General features: G+C 38.5%; 1 long non-coding RNA gene across 1 annotated transcript; it reads left to right on the top strand.

The window, feature by feature from the left end:
• Nucleotides 1-2937: 2937 nt before the first annotated feature.
• On the top strand, nt 2938-4500 carry LOC309385911. The gene is made up of 3 exons (XR_014174317.1): nt 2938-3009; nt 4061-4181; nt 4373-4500. It is a non-coding gene; the product is annotated as an uncharacterized lncRNA (long non-coding RNA).
• The last annotated feature ends 3345 nt before the right edge of the window (nt 4501-7845 follow it).

Raw genomic sequence — 7845 nt, 5'->3', positions numbered from 1 at the left:
CCAGTTAAAAAAGTAAAAGGCATTTATAAAAGTTCCATCTATACAAGAATTAAAAAAATATAGCACACTAAGTTTGAATCAGACTTAATCTCGACACTAAACCTCTTCTGTCTTTGATTTTAACTTTACTTTTGATCTTTTTGGGTGTTCTCTTCTCTAATAATAACATTTATCTCGAAATTCGACATACTTTCTCTCCCGCATTTATTCCGTTCTGGAGCTGTCCCAATTTTAAGCAGCTTCAATGGCTGCTTATCTGTGGCTGGAATAAAGAGCTTCTCCTGAATCTACAAGGGACTTTGCAATGTCCCTGGGATCAGCAGGATGTGCTCTTCTCTATTACTGTCTCTACAGTACGGTTTAGGTCCAAAGGGACCGTCCAGCGGCAGAAATATCGAGGGGAATCTTGGAACTCCAAGATCGCACGTCATATCATCGTGACATCAGACCCCCCCCCCCCGGCTAATTAACTTCTAATTCTCCTTTTTCATCTTTCATAAGGGACTGTGGCAAAGCTGTGGGTGGTGGAAATCATCTATAGTCCACAGAAATGGGTTCCACCTTCAAGGCAAAGTTTGGCAGATGTGGCTGAATAACTACCATTTCCACTCATTGCAGTGGAACTATCAATAACCCAAGTCCTGCACATTGCCTGCAATGACAAGGCTCAAGGCTACTTGACTCCATGAAGGACCGTCTCAATATGCCTTTTCACTGCAGCTATGTTTTGCATCTTGATTGCTCACATCAGTTTTATCAGCAGAGTCCATGTAATACAGAAATCGTTGCAACATGGAGTAGATTTCTTTCCATTCTTGTCCTCATCCCTCACTCTTAGGATTCTTTCTCAGAGCAACTATATCACAAATAGGGAGGAGAGATAAAGAGGGAGTAGTCCAATATACAGCCTGAAATGTTGTCCCTTTTCTAGAGCATCTTTCTTGTAGTTGAGAGCTGATGTGAAGAATGTGCTATTCTAAATGGGGGTAACTGTGTTGTTCTGCCAGGTTAATGCATTTTATTTTCAATTATGAGAGCTGTTTGTCACCCATCTCACTGCAATATTACTTCAGCTGGCAATCCACAGCTAAGGTTGTCCCAAGCAAATATTGAACAGTTGTGTTTACTTTGGATCTAAGAGTATAACTTTATAACTAAGTCTGAAAATTGTGTTGTGTCACAGACCTCAAATTACTAGGTCAGTGGAGATATGAGAGAATGTCTATTTTTTCACTTTGAAATCATCTCTACATCCCTATAGCCTCCATGGCAGCTGACATTTCATTCTCATCCCAAATGAGGGAACATCAGGGGCCTCCTCCCAAGAGGCGTTTTAACACTGGGCTGAGGGGCTCCCAGGGAGGCTTCAGAATAATAGAAAGCTGTGTGAGAAAAACCTACCCAAGAGTGTTGACAGAAAGCCTGAGGGCCTTCTATGTATTTTTCATCTTCAATAGATTTTTAGGCAGGACGAAAGAACTGCATTCTCTTTGTTGCTCCTGATCAAGCCTCATACAAACAGAGCATAAAGTAAACTCCCTGAATGCTCAGCAGTTAACTATGCAAAATACTCATGGAAATGACTCAGCTTTTGTGTCACTTTAAAATAATGAAGCCATATGTAGAAGATTTGTTCACCATTTTTAAAATAGTCACTTGATATTCTTTTCTGCCATAAAACTGCAGACTTTATATCGACCTATCCACATTTCACAGAAACCAAATCTTGGAATAATCCAGGGCTCTAAGGCATTGAAATCTGGAGGGTTTTTTTTTCCTTCCTCCTTTCCAAGTCAATGTATACCTTGTAAGGAGCCTGATCTATATTGATTCTCCAGGTTTTTTTTTTTTGTTTTTTTTTTTTTTTGCTTTTGGAATGGATATTCAACCTTCTAAACCTATGATGATAAGACCTAACATCTGAATGAGCCACTTCACCATGTGTGTCTTCTCTTGATAACACATAGTATAGAAGTGATAAAAAATAAAAGAGTGGATTCAATCACATAGTCACTCCATATACCATTTTCATTCTCCCCATCCACAATATCTCTTCTTAGGCCAATGAACTTTGCCATTGTAAGTGAAGACCTTAAATCTCCTATTTTTCACCAGATCATCTTTCCCAAAGAAATCTGAGTACAGATACCCAGATGTCTCCAAATCCTAACGTCTTAACTTAACTTTATTGGATTTCTAGACCGCCCCTCTCTCAAAAGAGACTCTAAGTCATAGACTACAGACAGATTGAATATATGATAGATAGATAGATGATAGACAGAAAGAAAGAAAGAAAGAAAGAAAGAAAGAAAGAAAGAAAGAAAGAAAGAAAGAAAGAAAGACAGGCAGACAGGCAGACAGGCAGACATATAGATAGATAGATATATGATAGATAGATAGATAGATAGATAGATAGATAGATAGATAGATAGATAGATAGATAGATGATAGATAGATAGATGATAGATAGATAGATAGATAGATAGATAGATAGATGATAGATAGAAAGATAGATAGATAGATAGATAGATAGATAGATAGATAGATAGATAGATAGATAGATGATAGATAGATAGATAGATAGATAGATAGATAGATAGATAGATGATAGATAGATAGGTGTGTGTGTGTGTGTGTGTGTGTGTGTGTGTATTAATAGATGGTAGCCACACATAACTAATGCAGGCCACCAATAATGGAGCCAAACATTTATCATTCCAAAGTATTTAAGTTATAAGCAGAACCATGTAACCATTCAACTAACTCTCTTGCTCTTGCAAGGACTTTTGCAAGTTAGCCTCAGGAGTGTTTCAATAGAAGGAAATGCAACAAGGCCAATTACATTTAAGAGTAGTTGCAATATTTCACAGTGTGATGCAACCATTATAACTGCATAAATAGAGAGCTGTGTCCTATCCTAGGAATACATTTGGTCCAGAACCAATCCCAACATGAAGATCCTTTATCTGCTGTTCGCATTCCTTTTCCTCGCATTCCTGTCTGAACCAGGTAAGAAATTAAATTATTGATAATTGAGAAATGACTGATAACTGACGCCCTTCTAAGCAACTTTAATGTCACTGAAAGCAGGATAATCTTTAAGTTCTTCTTTTAGTCAATGTTAAAGAAATAACTTTGAACACTGTGGAGGGAGCCCTCAAACATTTGAAATATATGCCATTGATTTTCCTACAAAGCTTAAATGGAGGTTTTATTATTGTAATAAAATAGCTAATTTTGAACTTCGGGCTTCCAGGAATTATCTAATATTTTTGGACTTGGCTTAATCTAGGATGGTCACAGTTCCCCAGTTGAAAGTATGGTTAAATATGTCCATACGCTGTGAAATTAAAGAGTTTTCATCATGTCTTATGACTGCTACTTGGTGTTTCTGGAAATAGGAAGAGGAAGGAGTATTAGGTACGTTTGCAACCTTAAGTTATTTTGAGACGTACAGATGAGATAAAAATAAATAAAAACTAAATATTAATTCTCTAGTAAATCTATCTATATTCAATTTGTAAAAAAGAGAAGATATTGCAGCAAAATGTCACAAATGCACAGCTTTTCAAGAGCAGAGAAGAGCAGCGTTAGAAGCATTAAGAGAAATGGAAGAATGCCAAAGGTTAACCAGATCCTGAAGTTCAAAGAAAGTTAACTATTCTCACTCAACATCTCCATCCAAAACACCCAACAGAACCAGCCATGATAATTCAGGATTATTTCTTAGCAAGAAAATGATCCTTAGTAATAATGGAGAGAAATATATCACAGCAATGTCTTCCTTTGGTGTGAAACAGATTTCCTCCATACTACTTTAATAGAAACATACCTGCCAATTCAAATCTGGCCAGGTTTAAAACCTGTGTTGGTATATGATATATTGAGGCTGCTAAAGGGAGATTAGCAGAAATGGATTCCTTGGTCAGAGAGAACTTCCTGAATTCATAGGAATCCTATAATTCCGTAGAACAAAGTGATGTCTTAGAAGGAAAAAAATATCTAAATAAAAAAGTATCTTCACTTATCATTTCCATGTCTACTGTTTTTCTTTTCACAGGTTATGCCCAACGCCAGTGTCATCGTTTAAGAGGACGCTGCCTTTTTCGTCCCTGTCGAGGAAACTTCCCCATCAATGGTGGGAAGCGGGACTGTCGAGGGAGACTGACATGCTGTCTACCGTAAGTAAACTCTCCTCTATTAAAGATGCCACAGATGTACATTGGGATACACTTGTTTGTTATTCCAAAGCATTGACCAGAAGAGGAACAGGTGTTTCAAAGTCAGAAAGAAGGGCAGGAGAGATTTTCAGGTTGATGTAACAAAATTTACCATAAACTGAACAACCTATTATTTTATCTCATTTGTATAGCCGCTTTGGAAAATAATACCATCTCCATCTACCATCCTGGACGTCTTCAAGATATGGCCAAAGACCTGAGATTACCGCCTGCTATTGCTTTCTCTTTCTTTACATTTAATTTTTTATTGTATTTTGTGATATTCTCTATGGACTGTACACCGCCCCGAGTCCCTTCTGGGAGAGGGGGCGGTCTAGAAGCACCAAATATAAATAAATAAATAAATAAATACATGAATCAAATTGCTATCTATGAAAAAAAATATGCATTGAAGTAAAATTTGGCAAATATTCCTTGAAATAAAGCTAAATGAGCATTGCAGATATTGTGCAACTTTTTAACAGGGAGCTGGGAGCAGTATATTCCTTTCACAACGTAAATGTGTCTGCCTGTCTGTCTATCGTATCTCTTTGCCTACATTTCAGTGTTGAATATGTTCACTGCCTTTCAACTACACATTATGCCATAAAGTCAAACAGTCTCTGTCTTCCCAAACTTTTTATTTATTGAAGCAGTTATTTTGCCACTGAGGTTTAACAGCTGTTGTGGTTGCTTAAGCAGAAGTAGAACAAAAGAATAGTTAAACTTTACCTATACAATAAAAGAAAATTATCAGGCAGTCAATCACGTGGGATATGTAACAAACACACACACACTCAGGAAGAGAGGGAAATTTAAAGGGAGAGAGGGAGAAAGAAAGGGAGAGGAAGAGAGATGGAGGGAGGGGGAGAGAGACAGAGACTAAATGAGGAATGCTATTGTAGAAACTGTTATACCTATGCTAATAAAGGGATGTGATCTACCATAATGATATGCACAAGTGAAAATATAATTTACAAAACCAGGATGTACACAAATATAAGAAACATAATAATCAGGAATAAAGTCTGAACCTTCCTAATTTTCCTTCCTCTCAGGTCTTGTTCATCCATTTTCCTATTATCCTTTCTTGCAGTGCTTAAATTTAGAAATGGATACAAATATTGAACTTACAACTAAATAATTTAAGGTCAGGGACACAAATCATCCTCTAAATTCTTAAAATCTGAGCTATGAATCACAGATCACTGAAAAGACTTATTAAAATACAAATACTAATTAACAATGTATGTGTAAGACCAATTGTTTAAAAAAATTGCTTTTGTTATACAAAACCTGGCTATTATATGGGATGGAGTTTCCTTAAGTGGAAGTTCCATCCCATATCAAAAGTCAACATAAACTTCCTCAGGCTGATCAGAAGAAAAAGGGAACAAAGGAAAGGTAAATCTTCTTCAGGTATTGTAATGAAATGTACAATGTAACAGCACATGAAAGATGAACCCTTAGCACAAGGGCTGAACTGGCAGGCCTTGGGAACCTCACTAAATATGTTTAATCCGGCCCTGAATCAATCTGAATTATCAAAAGAATAATTGATAGTCAACCCCCTCAATCTTCTTGGGATGTCTGAAGTCATTGCATTTCCAGCAAGCTTAGGAATCCTTGGGATCAGGAAGCCCTCAAGATGGCTCTATTATGTCTGAGTCTACTCTCTTGTATTATCTACATATTATTTATTGCTACTGTTTTCATTTCTATTTTAATTGTTTGGTTTTTATGCCTATTCATCATATGGGTGGCTATAAATATGACAAATACCTAAACATATATTTTATATAGTGTAGCCCAGTGGTAGTCAACCTTTTTCCACCTACCGCCCACTAATGGATCTTTCTTGATGGAAAAATTTCCTTACCGCCCACCAGTTTTTGCGCAAGTGCAGAATATTTTTTAGAAAGGAGGGTGTTTTTTAAAAAAAGAAATGTACATACATTTATCTTTTTATTTCTACTTTATGCATGTTTATGATGTTTTTAACTTTATAAAGATTAATTAGAAAACAATAAAGTAAATTGAAATTAGCTTTACTAGTGATTAATGAGATCTTTGAGGCTGATGCTGCGAGACTAAATATTTGGTATCTGGTTCGATTTTCGTAAGGAACAAACGAAGGTCTCCTCTTTCGGTGCTTTTCCTTTTTATCTCCTTTTTTATCTTCCTTAGGGCTATGTACAAAAGTAAGGCTGAGCTAGTTAGCCCACTTATTATTATTAGCCAACAACAATTCTCTCCTGCTTTTTCTTTCTCCTATTTTTCAACTGCTCTGCTCTGCTTCTGCCTGTCCCTGCTATCAGTTTCTACTCAACTTCTCCTCCTCCTCCTTCCCCACAACCCCACTCTCTTCTAGCAGTGATGATGTTACTTAGTTTGGTAATGAAATGTCTGTAAGAAAACCACCAAGCTCAGAAAGCAGCAAGGATCCCACTCTCCCCCACCTCCTCTTTCTCTCTTTCATTCTCCTTTTTGTCTTTTCTGCTCCTTCCCCCCCCCCCTTCTAGCACTTCACCAGCTCAGGCGCGACCGGAGAAGTTTCTCTTCTCAGAAATGTCATCAGTGGAGCGGTGGCAGCCTGGCAGGCTGAGCCTGCGTCTCTTTCAGGCTTTTGAGATGCAGGCTTTTGAGGAAACTTCTCCGGTCACGCCCAAGCTGGTGGAGCGCAGGCAAGCGCCGTCCCGTCGCCAGGGAAACAGTGAGTGAGGTGAATCGCATGGTTGCTCAGATCACATGGGCGCAGCCCGACCGGAGAAGTTTCTCTTCTCAGAAATGTCTTCTCGGGCTGCGCCCGTGTGATCTGAGCAACCACGTGATTCACCTCACTCACTGTTTCCCTGGCGACGGGACGGCGCTTCTCGCACGCGTTAGTTCAAAAGGAGGTTTTAACCTCCGAAATCCCCACCGCCCACCTGGAATCCCAAAACGCACACTAGTGGGCGGTAGGGACCAGGTTGACGACCCATGGTGTAGCCAAACTCTTAACTCTGTTTTGGCCAATCTCAAGCCTCAATTTCACAGTGGATAGACACTTTCAGATAAGGAGCAATACTTTGATCAAACCACTTTGCACAATTCCATTGACTTATAACTTGAGTAGGGATACAGATGAGAATCTTAAGGTAACTCAGTGGGGACTAGTTTTAAAATCACAGAAATACATTCTCCATCTTTTCTATGGGAAAAACATGACAATGGATGAAGTGCTTTATGAGGCCTGCAAAACCACATAATCAATGGACTCCATGTCTTAAAATATCTCACCCAGGGGTGAAATTCAGAAGGTTCTGACAGGTTCTGGAGAACCTGTGGCAGAAATTTTGAATAGTTCAGAGAACCGGCAAATATCACCTCTGGCTGGCCCCAGAGTGGGGTGGGAATGGGTATTTTGCAGTATTTTCCCCTGCCACTCCCACCAAGCCATACCCACAGAAATGGTAGTAAAATAATTTGAATTTCACCACTGATCTCACCCAAATATTGAAACACCCTCACTTACCCAATCCGTTCATTCCTTATTACCCATTGGGACTTCCAGGATCTCTTAGCAAAGACCACTATTTTGATTTTCTGATCATTTACCACAAGCTGGTTTTAGCATGCCAAGGTT

The sequence above is a fragment of the Natrix helvetica genome (assembly GCF_964273705.1).
Source record: "Natrix helvetica genome assembly, chromosome: 2".
Taxonomy (NCBI): Eukaryota; Metazoa; Chordata; class Lepidosauria; order Squamata; family Natricidae; genus Natrix; species Natrix helvetica.
Note: the sequence above shows the minus strand (reverse complement) of the source record. Positions and strands in the feature narration are given on the sequence as shown.